Consider the following 16089-nt stretch of genomic DNA (forward strand, 5'->3'; position numbering starts at 1 on the left):
AACAGAACTGGCCCAATATTACGATAGCGCAACAGGAGCAGATGAAGTTCTGGTTGTGGGATCCAACAACTAGTGAATCATCAAATATCTCGAGTTGGAAGGGACCCATAAGGATCACGAAGTCCAACTCCCTGCTCCTCACAGGAGCATAACTGTGCGTAACTTTACACAACTGTAAAAGATTTCAGTTTGCTTTTAAATAATCTTACACTTTTAATTATGACAATAAATAGGAACGATCAATGCAGGGTTAAGAAACCATGGAGAGCAAGTAGATGTGAAAGCTGTTGCACAATGTTTCTACTGAATCTCCTATGACCCAAGCTTTTAGATTTTAGTTTTTGGCGTTGGATTCCAACAAGCCTTTTGCTTCATTTATTTTTGTTGCTAAGTAAGGTGATCCCCCTTCATCAGGATGATTCAAAATCATGATTCTTCTATGGGCTGTTCTGATTTTGGCTTTGCCAGCAGATGGACTTCCACCCAAAATAAGACCAGCTTCTCACCTACTCGTTTTCTGTTCAGATCCTCTTTTACAATACAATGAAAGATTAGAAGTTGAAATCCTCTTTGAAGTTTCTGTAATTGCCTGCTCCAATGGTTTCCAAAGGTGGAAAGCATAACAACCTGCAAATGCAACAGTTGCATCTCTGAGTCCAACTGCTATCATACCAACATCAAGTTTGAAATTCTTTTTTCTCAACTGCCTCATTAAGGCTGTTTGCTCAAAAACTCCACCTCTGAGCAGGAAGATCTTTTCCATTAATATTTAAAAAAAAAAAGAAAAGGCATCTCTTCCTGAAGTTTCAGTTTCAGCAAGCCAGCTGTTTCTGACAGTGACACAGCTGTAACAGCGAATGGTTTGTTATCTGCTAAATCCCTGTGGAAAGCTTGAGGCTAACAAGTACGTTACTGCAGCTCCGAGCACATGCCGGGCACATATTTCTTGAGACATTTTCCACTCAAAAGGCTGTTTCTTTCATTTGCCCAGAACTATTAGAAAGCCTGGCTTATTCAGCTGCAAAGACAAGAGGCTGTATCCATAATTGCTTTTTGCAGAAGACGGTATAACCTAACATTACAGAGTTTCCAGTTGTGATAGCAAATATAAAGGTTTATAATCCAGGGCAGTCTAACAATGGCTGTGTCTCCATCGCTAAAGGCATCTGCCCTTGGAAGCAATCCCTGGTGCCACATTAAATGTTGTAGCGATTTACATCAGCACAGCTCAGAGCTGGATCTCCCGGAGCACCCCCACAGGGCACATAATTATGATATTTCTGAAATTATTTCATTGTAATACCTGGTGTTAGAGGGATGTGTTGTAGGTCGCCACGATGGGGATTTAAAAGGATGAGGTTGTATGCTGCACGCATGGGGAGCCCTACAATAGTCCAAATGTGCTGGGGTGGGGTCAGAGGACGCGTGGGATGAAGCACAGCTTGGTGTTCACACTGCCTTGGTGCTCCTTGGATAACACATGGGTTGAATCACACTTCAAAATTGCTCCAGTAAAGCGGTACGGGCGCCCACAGGACAGTCAAAGCACAGGGATTCCAAGAGCAAATAAGGGAGATAAGGTACACACAGCATCGCTCCCTGAAAATAGAGCTACAGGATTTTTAGTGGATGAAACCAACACAGCCAAACCTGGCTTCATGCCTCACCCCTCTGCAGAGGCACAGGCCCCAGCTACCACCGTGTTGTAGTTTTGGCTACCAGCCAGGGTCCAAATACAACAACTGCTCGCACACCCTCCCCTCTCGCCGGGATGGGAGAGAAAATTAAAGGGTGAAGGGAAAAGGGACTTGTGGGGTGAGATAAGAACAATTTAATAACTACAATAATATTGGAAATAATGATAATGATTATGATAATAGTAATATATACAGAAATATACAAATAAGTGACACACAGTGACACTGCTCACCACCCTATGACCAAGGCTCAGCCTGTTCCCAGCCAACGATCCCAGAGCAGGGAGAGTCCCGAAACCACAATCCCAGAACGGAGATAAGAGCCCGAGTGTCCAAGAGACCGAGACAACCCTGAGAGAGGGGCGACCCAGAGGGAGCCAACCCACAGCAAGAGAGAGCCCTTCCGGCCAGAGCCTCTCCTCTCTCCTGGGCATGCCGGGCATGGGATGGAATAGCCCATGGGCCAGTTTGGGTCTCAGTCCTCAACCTGAGGTGGAATCCTGGGCTAGGGATGGGGCTGTGCTCCCTCCCAGCTCCTCCTGCCCCTGCAGACACGGGCACAGCAGAGAAGCTGGAAAGTCCTTGACTGTCCTGGCAGCAGCTCCACCCATCAGTGTGTGATCAGCTTCTCCTCAGCACCAACCCCAACACAGCCTCACCCCAGCTGCTGGGGAGAGAGTTCCCTCTGTCCCAGCACAAACCAGGACACACCGTTTCCATAAATGAATCATTCTCTTTCAGGTTTTCACATCATCTTAGGAAAACCTTAGCTGCATGCAAGGTCCCTCATTCAAAGATGTGCCCTCATGATCCCTTGGTGGGATACTGACAGTGAAGAAAAAGAAAAAACCACACCCAGATGCAGTGTATTCTCCATGGGTTTCACCAGGAAATTTTTGCTACCTGTATTAATAAACTCTAGGTAGAACCTCTGAGGTTTGCACATTCCTTCTTAAACAGCGAATTAATCATTCAGGGGTCTCACTGCAAAGATATTTTTTGCCAACAAGAGGATTTATAGGAAAGCAAATTGAGGGCACCATCCATGATGAGGTATTGATGCTGTAGTGCATTAGGATATAGTATTAATATGCTCTAATTCCATTTTAATTACTTAAAAAGTATCATTATTGAAGTTGAAGGACTCGTGTGGAAAACCAGCACACAAGAGAAGACTTCAACACTGGAGGCAACAGAGCACCCATGATAATATGGCACTTTTGTCAATAAGACACATTGCTTTGTTGACAGTATGAAGCATTCAATGATTAAAAGGCAGTTTTTTGCTTACAGTATCAAGAGAAGACTCTTATTTTCAGAGAGCAGCTGCTGCTTTTTCATAAAGTGACTCTCCAGGGGAAATAATACAGCAGACCGGTATTACCGGGAACAGCCTAATGTCTGTGAAGTTTGTGGACTGGCAAACAACAGCCCTCTTCTGCTAGTATTTGAATCACCAATAAACCAAATTGCCCATCTCCAGTTTTATGACGCAAGTTAAGCCAGGCTGGAAAGAGATCTAGGAAAAAAATAAATAGATTGCACTGATAGTTTCCTTTTAATGAAAGGTTCATCTGCAAATGTCATTTTTCCCCGCATCCATCAAGAATTCTTCTTCCCCCAGAACTTCTCATGCTGCGCTTTAATATTTTTGACTCCACGCTTTCATTGCCCAAAAGCCAAGTATATGCATTTATTTCTGAGTGGGCCAATGAACAGCATGTAGTGATGCCCGCAATAAGCAGAGGCCATAGCTAACAGCACGTATCTTCATTGGGTATAAACCAGCATTTTAATGCTTTCTGCTGTACTGTACCAGCCTCTGTGGAGCTACCCTGACAAAGGTGCTTGAATTTCTACTATTAGTTTACACCTCACCAGCTCCATGACATAGACGTGCTTATAGTTGGTAAGTAGGGTTGTGGAGAAGCTCAAGGGACACAACTTCCAGATCCTTTACAAAAATCTATTTGGTAACGTCTGATAAACACACAGACCGGGCCGCGCTCTGTTTTCCACAAATGCAAAATGTAGCTTGATATAGAAAAATAAAACTGCTGGCGTCTAAATTTCAGGTACCAAAAATCACTGAAACACGGCACACCAGGACTCAAGAAAATAACAGGGAACAGAGTAGGTGTCTGGGAATAGCACACCTCACTGTACCAAAGACTCAAGAATCCCTTCCTACGATGGCAGGGTAATGAGCCTTCAAATACTGCCTGTTCCCCAGGAGCACAGGCTCTAACCTCTACTCCTACAATTACATTGTTCTTAAAGTCATAATAATTTGCACTTTCTCATGCAGCTCTGCAGGTTTTCTTGCTGCAGGAGGTGGAAAGGAACCTCTGCCCAGGCAGTCTCTGAGCACCAAGCAAGCCTTCATGAAGCCCTTCTGGCAACAGAGTTGGGGAGCAGGAGTAACCCCAAGGTGGCAATGTCACCCCTGAAGCGCCTTAACTGGTTGGATCCAATGTTAGTCCCAGACTTGGCCAATGCTTTATGTCCTAAGGATTATACATGAGCAATCAATCCTTTACATCACTTAGCTAAAATTTCACAGTTGAGCATGCTATTAGTCACTCACCGAGAATCTTGTGGCAAGGGATCTCTCGACCTTGAGGAGTAACCTTGAGAGGTACCCCTACTCTAGGGGAGATCCTGGTGTACAGTTGCTGCCGTGCAGGAGAGCTCCACGGGCCCTGGGCTGTTCACTATTCACGGAGTGAGATGATTGACCTATAGTCATATCTGCATAAGAGCCATATTTCAGTTAGTGCAAGCTCAGCTAGCCCTCAACTGATGAGCAAGATGCTCAAGACACAGCCCTTGGCTACTAGTTGTTATCTGACTCTCCCCAACCTACGCAGAGCCAGATGCAGAAATCACGACCAGACGCACCCATCATGACCACCACTGGTGGTTATCACTTGAACAGGTTGCAGGAGATAAAGGTCAGGTTGGGGGGGAGCACACCACCACAGTCCCAGAGCAATGAGGAACAGGAGATAGCCAGAGGCTAGCTGCCACTGGGTTAATGCTCAAGATGCTCAAGATACAGAGGGTAGGAACAGAGGGACCAGCACCCCTGCAGCAGGCACAGCTGGAATTCTTGCAGCGGGAACACCAGGAAGACCCTGAAAAAGCACACAGGGTAGAGGAGAGTTGCAAGGATAACTACAGGATTACGAAAATTAGGAAAATTTGCTTTAGAGAGAGGAGCCAAAGGCCATTAACTAAGGGAAGATTGAGGACATGAGGTGTGATGCAGATAGGGTTCAGTCTGTCACCTAGAGTTCAGATTAGATGATATCCAGATCTATAGTCTGTGAATCCAAAAGCAATTATACTATGACAGAATTATAGGAAATTAGTTACTTTCTCTAAACTCCTTGCCACCAGTGAAACACTTTATCGGCAATTGGCTTAATCCAAGAGTAAAAATCTCCCAAATTCAACCACAGACCTGTGGTCCTGCCTAAGGTAAAGCAAGCATGTTTCCGTTGGTTTTACATCATCTGCTGCTTCGTGGTCACCATCAGAGGCAAGAATATCCATCATGCTGAACATTCCCACAACGTACATTCCTTGAACAATGTGGGGTAACATGACAAAGAATAGAAAAATTCAGCTTTTTCCCTGATCCTAATTTTTCTATGGCGTTTTACATAACTTGATATGAAGTCTAAGGAAGGAAAAAGTCCCCTCTATTTCCTTTCAATTTTGCTAAAATTTAATTGGAGTTGGAAGGTTTCTCTAAAAGCTTTGAATCTGGGGAAACCATATTTTCCAAGAAAAATGGTTCCAACAAAGAACACATCAGATTCTTAATAACATCTCGCCACGGGTTTTGCTGTGTGCTAAGAGCGTATTCACCAAAATACACACGTGTCAAGGCAGTCAGCTTCTAGGGCTTGGAAGCCACAGCACAGGCTCCAAATCTGTAACACGCTGGTAAAAGCAAAAGATGTTAGCCTGCATTATGTCTCCATCTCCTTGAAAGCAGTTCAAGAGGATTTAAAGCCCCCTTTGAAAGTGGGTCTATTTCCTAAGGCCAGAGCATAGAGAGGGAACAACTTGTTAGCTTTTCTGTTTCAACACTTCATGGATCAAATCTTTTTCCAATGTCTCGCTCATCTAGAAATTACATGACAGCTAAACTTCACATTTTTGCCACCCAGTATTGGTCCAACAAGTCAGTTCAAAATAACCTTCCCCATTACTGGAGAAGTTATTATATTTCCCCACTTCTCATGGATTCTGCGTATCACTCACCCTGTCCAGGGGAGGGAGATTTAGATCTTAGGTCTGATCCAGCAGAAGTATAATTCCTTTAATAAGTTTCATACTTTTAATGGCACAAATGACCACCAAGTCCTCCAGAAAAATTCTGTATTTTACAGCTGCTGTTACGTAGAGCCTAAAAAATTATGCATGACTGAAGAATAACTACATTCCACATAAAGTATCCTTCAAAACAGATTCCCACTAGTGCTAGGGAGACATCAACAGAAGCCAACACTTACTCTAGCAGTTAACCACATTAGCTTATAAAAAAAAAATTGGTTCTATTTCATGTTTGAATTTTTCTTGTTTCAGCTCACAACTATTGGTTCCTTCTCTGCCTTTTTACTTTATTCAGGTGGTTTTAGGAGCCCGTATATCCTCACCAGGAAGTCACTTAGACAGATCAAGTCACCTTAATCTCTTTTTTGATGGACTACACAGATTGTGTTCCTGACATCTCTTATTATAATGCATTTTCCACATCCCCAAGGCTGTGTATCTTTTTGCCCTTTTCTGATAATTTTTCCACGAACTTTCAAAAAAATGGAGTCATCACAGTTAAGCACTATATTATAACTTTGGTCAAGCCAACGCCTTTTTTGAAGGATGAATTTCAGTATGAGGGGACTGCTTCTGCAGGAGGACAAGCTTGGCTTTGCTAAACAGTTCTTGTGTGAGCTTTAATTCCTGCAGAATCACCCAAACTCAGGCCAAATAGTTAAAAAAAAAAATAATCCAATCTGATCTTCCCAATGAGGAATTATCCAATACACAATGCCAAATTTCAAAACCTACAAAAATACCAGACTGGCAAGGGTTTTGCCAGCAATATGCCAAAATTAGACTGTCCCTCAAAAAGAAGCTAGAAGCTCTGGCAAAAGCCATCTACAATCCAAAAGTTTTGAATAGTGCTACTACTAAAAATTCAGGCTTTATAGGAATGAATCAACATCATGACTTCATAAAAAAAAAAAAAAAACCAAGAAAGAGCTTTTGAAGTTGACATCTAACAAAGTAGATTTATGATTTTGACAAGCGATACTGACAGTGTTGGGGTGGCTTTTATTTTCACGCCCCAGAAATATTACACCTGATTTCCTTTTGGGTCTAACTCCTGCCTAGACAACATTTAAGATGGGACTATTTGTGTTTTTAAATCAACAGAAAAAAATAAATCCATAATTCAACAGTTCATCAATCATGTCTATGTGCAATCACATGTCTTTCAACAAACACATATTTTTTTAAGAGTGATGAAGACGGAGCAAGTGTCCAGTTTATTATTTGAACAGAAAGAATAATTTCAGAAAAAAAATATTAAGTCTATAATGGCACTTAGACTTTCTTGAAATAAAAGCAAGTGGTTCTTGGTGTGAAAATCAGATGTCAAGACAAATCCCCAAATTCCCTTTATGCTAACAGGGGAGGGCTGGGCACCTAAATACCAGCTGTCTGGAACTCAGAGGGGATCTTCAGTAGGGAGAGGCTTATGTCAACCAAGAAAGAAAAAAACTTAGAAGAAACTTTCACTCAGACTTAGATTGCTAATACTGAACTACATTTAGACATCTCTTCCAAATAAAGATTCAGCAGAAAAATCCACTGCACTTAGGCAGCTAAATCATCATATTTCGGTGCAGACGAATGGTTCAGTTTTCATCTCAGTTGCTGGAAACAGCAACTTACAGTGAAAGCAGATTAGAGGAAGGGAAAAGGAAGTTTATTTTCAAAGAAAGGGGCTTTCTGGCTTCAGTGTATAAGCCTCAGACTACACCTGTCAAAGGCTTCAGAAATTTAGGGGTTTTTTCAGATTATGTGGAGTTGGAGTCAATGGGCTTTGCTTTTTACCTACTGAGAGTCCCAATTTGTAAATGGTCCTTAACTAAGCAAAGCATCACAATCCTGGAGGATTGGCTGAAGATCCACAAAGGCAGTTGGGCAATTGGCAACTGGCTTCTGTAATGGAAGTTTGGGGGTGCACAGGAAGAACCCAAAATCCTCTGAAAAGCCAAGTGCCAGGCTTCGGGTGATAAGCAAAGCTTGATGCTAGCACCCCACAGAGCGAGATATCACGATTTGTTCCCCAAAATGCCAAGCTGGATTCTAAACACATGATCCCGCACTGAGAAAAATATACATATATCCACATATGCCAGATTGCAGCATGAAATTTAAGATCATAAAACTACTAGCAACCAAAAAAATCCATTTGAAATGGAAACATCTCCAAGTATCAGCTCCAGTACTGGCTCAAATGTAATAAGAGTTTTTCAAAGCAAGTCTTGATTATTTCTGTAAAAAAAAAAAAAAAAAAGAGAGAGAGAGAGAAATACTCCACAGATTTGTTTACACTACTTGAGACAGACCATTTCTTTTTCACAAATGGAAACTCGTGCATCTGTTGAATGCAGATACAAAAACATTTGCAGCATCTCTAAGCTCTAACTCCCCCATTTAGCTATGCAAATAGGCATTTGAGTGTGCATGTTTGCACACACAAAGGTGTTTACGAATATGCTTTCTCCTTAAGCAAACTCAGGACTCAGATTAATATGTATTCTCAGCATGCATGGAAGTATTCGTTTGAAAGAACAAATTTACATCAGTCCAGAATACCATCACTTTCATCTTTTAAAACAAAACTAGTTGTAGATGTGGGGGAATAATGCACAACAGATGTTTTTATCAAACATCCAGGCTCTAGCTATGCCTAAATCTACCTCTGAAAAAGTTCTGAGCACCCCAGCACTATTGTTGCAAATCCTACTGATAGTTATCTGCTAGGTATTGTTGCTAAATTTAAAAAAAAAAATACATAAGATTTCTACAAAATGCCCAGGATTAATTGAAGCACTCAGTATCTCATTAATTCTGAGAATATAATGGGGTTTTGATTAGGCAGTTTATTGAGCATCTATTCCCAGTGTTCTCATTGATTGCAGTTAACACCTCATCAGGTGTTGCAGCCAGACCTGCAGAGTATGAATTGTTGGTGCATCCTCATTCCAGGAAAAACATGTTAAAGCAATCCTGGAGCACCATGCCGTTGATTGGGGAACAATTCAGTTGCTACAACAAAATTAAATTCAAAAATGACTAATTGATTAAAATTGCAGACCAACAACATACTCTACTTAAATCCAGTTCTCCTTACTGTTTTCTAAGATGAATGCTTCTAGTAGAACAGTTTCAAAGAGGACACCAGATCTGCCCTGAAATTCAGCCCATGCAGGTACAATTGAATGGGTGACCAGTATCAACAGCCACATTCCTCTCTCTGGATACACGGAGGGAGGAGAACAGGAGAGACACGTGGTTCACTAACTTAAGGCTCCCTTATAGAGTCATCGAGGGAAGCAAAAACAAGATCTCGGTTTAGTCACTCTGCTTCCCTTCAGGTGGGGAATACTTGGATTGCCTGTGCATAAGGTTATTTATTTTTTGCTTCTCTCAGGAGGTATTACTTCCTTCTTTGTCATATCATATTTGTCCATCAGTAGCATCCTACTTTCAACTGGTTTACAAGTCTTAGAAACAAGACTTACTGGTCTGCAACATCTCAGTCCCCTGAACTCTCTTTAAATTAATTCCTCTAATACTAATATAAATGAACAATTATCTACTCCTTTAACGACTGCTTTAAGGCTGCTAATATGGCATAGACCTTTAAACACCATGGTCCTGGGCCGTCAGGGGAGAACTGTTTCTTTTGGAGATCTCTGCCATGAGAAGTTTTTGAATCCCTCAGGAAGTAACCAACCATATAATGATAATACAATTCTCCAGCTGTTAGACACAAGCAATAACATTTTTTCCCAATACTAATTTAACTTGTCTATCATATGTTACATTTTAGTGCAAGAAACCTCATACTATATTGACCAAAGTTGAGAATCACAGAATGGTTTGGGTTGGAAGGGACCTTAAAGCCCATCCAGTCCCACCCCCTGCCATGGGCAGGGACACCTCCCACCAGCCCAGGTTGCCCAAAGCCTCATCCAGTTTGAAGACTCTTAAGTGATTTTGGTAGGAGTGAAGCATGTTGCACAAAGAACTGCAAGAAGAATTTCTTTCTTTGGTTTGTTAGTCAAACCAGGGACACTGAGGGGCAGAGAGAAACTTACTCCAGGTTAAATAAAACGTTTGTTTTGGTAGTCAACAAAAGCAGAAGAAATTCAGGAGGAGGAGTTGCCTGGGCTAATAGTGCCACCTCAAAACCTTTTTCTACCTCATCACTTCAGAAGACACTTAAGGCAAAGTCTCTTCCCACTCCTCCAGTTACCAGCATCCAAGTCCTCTATATACCGGCATTACAAGTTCTCTGTTTAAGATCATGCTAACATCAATCCCTCTCCCAATTCCACAAGCTGGAGAGATAACGAGATTGTGGGCAGCAGAATTTTAATTTTCCTACAGTTTTAAGTGAAATGGGCCCATGTACTACATACTGCTCTCGATGTAGGGGAAGGAAAAGAAAGACGTCAAACTTCCTGTTTTCTTTCCCTCAGAAAAGGGGGAAAAGCACATGCAAAACTCATGTGCAAAATTTCATATAGTTTCCCAAACACATAATCCAATTCATATTTTTTTAATGAAGAAACCTCAGTCTGGTACATTAATTAAGATAATTGTTAAACCCAGATAAAGAAATTAGATTGGATTAAAACTTGGGCAATGTTTATGTAGTCTTGGGAAAATGCTCATTCCACAAAGAATTTCAACTCTCTTTGCAATTATTCAAAGAATTAAGAGGGCCAGGCTGGATTTATTTATTACAGAAGATCCAAAAGCTGTTTAACGCTTTTCCAGAAATCAAATATCAAAAATTTTTGAAATATGCCAGTAGGATTGTTTCATACTCTCAGACAAGTCAGCCACAAATATTTGCAGAGTGTAGGTTATTTATATGCAATTTAAATTGAGATATTAGTACTTCAAAATGAAACATAAGAGACTCCCAGACCTCATGTATTTGGTGTATGAGGTTAGACCCTTGCTCATCAGGTCCAAGGCACTCTCACAGCTGGGTACGTTACCAGCAGCAAGGTCCCTCCTTGACCTGAAAGCATGAAAATAAATTATTTTCTCTCCCCTAGCACCTGCAGCAGCACACAAGGGTGACATAGTCCACATCTGTGCTATAAATGAGGACTGGCAGCAACGTATTTTAAGCTCTCAAGTATTAAAGGTGCTTTATTCATAATTTAATTGTCAAAAGCAGCCTCCGGAGCTGCTGACCACACACGCACTTTGCACTCCTCTACAGCCCAGAGCTCCCCAGGTTTCAGAATAGTCAGGGTAGGGCTTCAGTTTGAATCTTGGAATATTATTGTCCTTCTGTGCCATGTGAGCTCAGAATGACTCTTATAGAGTACAGCATTTAGGAGTATCCAGATGGATGTCTTCAATTTCTCTTTTTCCTTTTACACAGACACAGCAGTCATTAGAAATAAATGGCCCATCAGGATTTAGATACAACCAACGGCCGCTATAGACCTTTGTATTAGGCAGTACAGGCTCTCATAATATTCCTGGTAACTAACATAAAACCAGACAATAAAAAAACCATGCAAAGTTCTAGAGAATTTCTAGGAATCCAGCCAGCAGGACAGAAACTCCAGAGGAACTTTCATTGTAAGGCTTCCCAAGGTTTTTGAGGTGTTAGAGCAAGTTATAAATAAAGAGATGAGCCTCTTCACTTTTTCCATCAGCATTCACTCTTCTGGTTGCTGGAAAGCAGCAAGAATGAAGCGACACAAGCACAACCATGAGCACAAAACCTTGTCATTGAATCATTTATCAGCGTGAAGGTGCAGCACAATGGATTACGGTCATTAAGAAATATTGAGCTTGGATGATTTTTAATCATGGGTGAGGGCTGGAAATTAGTCTTGTCTTACCTGGGTTGCCAGAGAGATGAATGCATCATTTCAGATTTGCCAGCAAAACATGCAAAAAAATGTGGCAGCTCTCACCCAACCCATGATTTCACCTGAAAAGTAGCTAAGTTACTCTAGAAAAAGCTTGGACATGTCACACAGCTGCCAAAGGTAAATGGAAGTATTTAAAGAGTGGATATGAGAATTAATACATACAATTAAATTATTTCGTTTTGTAGGTACAGCTTGCAAGCTTCCTTTGCTCAGTGTAACACAGGAGCATTCAAACCCCAGGGAGATCTGTGTCGTGATCAGAGTACATCCAGGCAGTGCAAAAGCACCTGTTCAGCATATGCGATCAGAGAATCATAGAATAGTTAAGGTTGGAGAAGACCTCAAGGATCGAAGTCCAACCATCAACCCAACATCACCTAACCCACTAAACCACGTCCCGAAGCACCACATCTACACGTTTCTTGACCCCCTCCAGGGATGGTGACTCCACCACGTCCCTGGGCAGCCTGTTCCAATGGCTTATCACTCTGCTCTGAAACAGAAACAGCAATTTTCCTGCAAAAATTCCAGGTTCCTAAAGCACGGCACACCATCACGTGCTGGAGGATGATGCGCTGTCCCTGTATCTACCCGCAGCACTGTGGCACGAGCTGCAAGCCCTCACCATGCTGTAGTGGAGGACATCCCCTCAGAATAATTCGGTCATTCAACACCCATATTAAGAACAACTCATAAATCTGATAGACCATAGCTAGGTCCTCAAGAGCTCATCAGTGACCCAGCAGAACCCCTGGAGATCCCTCCAGTCTCTGAACAATGGTTGGATTGTTTGCAATCAGGTGTTTTGCATATTGCAAAAGGCAATTATTTGGCATTCTTGGCTTTAGAAAAATCACCTGGAGATACTTAACTCTGCAAAAAAAACCCCATCAATATCTCCCATAGGACCAGTCGATTAGTGATCTTTGTATCTTGGAACTCGCATCTTTTCTCTGCTGCTAACGCACCGTTTCTTTGGGCAAGACCGCCAGCAAAATTGTACAAGAGGCTGTCATTCAACACCAGAGACCTCTCTAATGACGAAAGCCCCGGCACTTAAATACACACAAGTTCTTAATATGCGCAATAATCAACAGGCTTAATTGCCCACAGATATTTGAACATCTGGACTCAGTCGCACAAAGCACCGCGTCCCAGCGACTTCTGTGCAGTCAGGCACTGCCACTGCCCATCGTGCTCCGAACATTTTCTCCTGTAACCGCGCCAAATTCCGCATGGCTCTGCAGTCAGAAATAACTAACAAGCTCCCGTCATGCCTATCAAAAAGCCAAGTGATGCTACTAAACAGGAGAACTGGAGTTCTGTTTGAATTGGTCTTTGCTCCTGTTAACTAGGCGTATCAGCCAGTAATAACTTGTTTTTCTATTGGCAATTACATTCTGTTACATCATAAATAAACTAAATTAGAAACCTGCTGCTTTGTCTAGACTAGTTTATTCCTTCAGAACGTCAAGATCATACCAAGGAAAAAAAAATAAAGGAAAAAAACAAAAGAAAAAGCAGAGAGACTGTTCATCACCCTGCCAACACCAAGCAAAAGGTAACAAAAAGAAACCAGGCATAAACGCTTGCATTGGATTTATGTCTAAAAATCTTCTAAAAAATAAGCTATCAATCAGGTTTGTCTAGATTTGTGCTGAGATTTTGTCAATGCCATCAACCAGCTTTCTCATTTGCCTTCTCTTCTGTATATATTTTTAGGCTTTTATTGTTAGGTGATTTCCTGATTGAATTCAAAGATCTCATGGAAGAGCACATTAGCATATCTTGAATATAAATGCGGACTTTGTTATGGGATTCAATTTCTCTCTGAATTTTAATTCCGAAACTGTTCTTTCCCACATTGTTCATAGGAGTAATCAGAATTTTAATCATTTTCATGCCCCTCTGGGTGTATTGTGAGTCGGGACAGCAGACAATACAGTCGAAGGAAGCAAGAAGTTTTTCAGCTCCAAGTTTCTCCGCAAGACTACGTTGGCAGCTCATGCACAATGTTCCGTACAGCTTCCTGCTGTAAACAGGGTTTTCATGACCATGATCCCAGATACTACACAGTGACATCCAAAAACGTGTGTTGGTAATTCACCCTGACAACAGAATCCCAGGATGGGTTGGGTGGGAAAGGACCTTAAAGCCCATCCAGTGCCACCCCCTGCCATGGGCAGGGACACCTCCCACCAGCCCAGGTTGCCCAAAGCCTCATCCAGCCTGGCCTTGAACCCCTCCAGGGATGGGGCATCCACAGCTTCTCTGGGCACCCTGGGCCACTGACTCACACCCCCGCACAGGAAAACATTTCTTCCTCACATCTCATCTCAATCTCCTCTCTTTCAGCTTAAATTCATTACCCCTCATCCTGTCACTACATAACACATGTATATATATACATATATATTCATCATGCAGTGTAATAGTGAAACCCCAAAATCATTTGCATGCATCTTCATCCACGTGACTGGTACCATCACAAAGCAACTGGTCACAGCACAGGTCAATAATGGCTTTAGCTAAATGCAAGCAACACTAGAATGTGTGTAATAATTACACTATTGCTGCCTCCCCCATCTGCAGAAAGTGGGAAAAGATGGTGATGGATGAGACTGGGAAATAAATATTCATATGAGATGTATCAGATGGTGAGGAGTCAAGGAAAGGGCCAAGAGGCAGGGAGAGGAGTGGAGAACAAGGCTCAGGCAAAACAAGTGTCTGGGGACAAGAAGTTGGATAGAAGCAAGTGGAGAGTTTCAAAGAGGGCAGTGAAGCTAAACAGCAAAGAGGGGGAGAGCATCAGAGCCAGGAGAAAATTAACATGGAAAAATGACAAGCAGCGAATTCAAGGGGCTGCTAAAGCAACAGGCATCATCTTCCTATGGGCTTTCATGGGTTTCTCACCAAAGACTCAACACAGAGCCTGCAAGAGTCATTCTCTTTCCATGGACTCTGGACCCACGTGAGCAAGAAAGGACTTTTCAGAGGAATTAGGCATTCAAGTCCCATTCCATCTCCAGTTGAAATTGTCTCCCCTGAACACTGCTGTCCCCACCCCTCAGGGAAAAGCAGTTGCTGGGGATGAATTTGCCATTTCTGATCACCCCAAAGTGTGTTAACCCAGAACGTAGGAAGATGAGAGACAGACTTCACTGCTGCCTGGCGCAAATTTTCTCTCTTCATGGGTGTAAGCTGATCGATGGCCAGCTAGCAAAGTCATTTAACCAAAACTGATTCTTTCAGCCCGATGAATCAGAATTGAATACAAATACAAATCCATTTCCTTAGTGTCATGCCAGTCATTTAGCACTTTAAACACAAAAAGAGTTATAAAGAAAACAGGAGGCAGAAATTCTGATGGTGTTTTCTTTTTGCTTTCCTGTGGCGTAAGGGAGTACAGGGGTAAATCTTATTCATTTTTTTTTTCATCAAATCTGTATCTAAGGGCTATAGATTTCCCTGGGAAAGCATTTCTAGGAAAGAAAAGGAGAAAATATGAGATGAGCTCCTTTTTCCAAAGACAGATGAGGTTTTTTGAAGCTCTAATACTAAGAAAATTTTCCCTCCTGAGCATTATTTACCACACCCCGTTCACCATTGATCAGACAGCGCTGCACTCCAGCCAAACATTCCCCACACTCCCCAAAATATTAACATATCTCATGGCACACAGAATTCAAAATCCCTTAGGACTTTGGTTCCCTGTGTTTAATGCCCAGGCTGCTGAGACAAGTCACTGCCTTAGCCCCAGAAGACAACCACATAAGTTATATGGGCTACATCATTTGTTATACACATGCTTAAAGGAAAAAAAAAACAACACCAGGCATGGCATTTAATTTATCATTTCAGCAAGGTCTCATGCACAGAGAGGCTACAGTAATTCAATGAAAGGATGTGCAGATGCTATTTCCTTTAGGAAACTCTTCAGGTATCATCCCCAGCCTCAAGCAACCTGCTGCACAAGTCTTGAAGCAGAGCAGGTCGGTCAAGCCAACATCCATCACTGTTGGCATCTGCAGAGCTAAAATCCTTCAGACTGACTGCAGCAGCTTGATGAATCCAGGAAACCGGGATCAGCAGCTGGGCAGGGTTTGAAGCACGGCACACTCGGTGCTGGCTGCGCATCAGCAGCTGTTTGCATTGCTTGGGAGATTTGGGCG

General features: G+C 42.2%; 1 pseudogene; it reads right to left on the reverse strand.

Annotated features, from left to right (window-relative positions):
* Positions 1–334: 334 nt before the first annotated feature.
* On the reverse strand, positions 335–670 carry LOC104466349 (annotated as a pseudogene).
* Between the last annotated feature and the right edge of the window lie 15419 nt (positions 671–16089).

This window comes from Pterocles gutturalis, unplaced genomic scaffold, assembly GCF_000699245.1.
Source record: "Pterocles gutturalis isolate BGI_N339 unplaced genomic scaffold, ASM69924v1 scaffold16319, whole genome shotgun sequence".
Classification (NCBI taxonomy): domain Eukaryota; kingdom Metazoa; phylum Chordata; class Aves; order Pterocliformes; family Pteroclidae; genus Pterocles; species Pterocles gutturalis.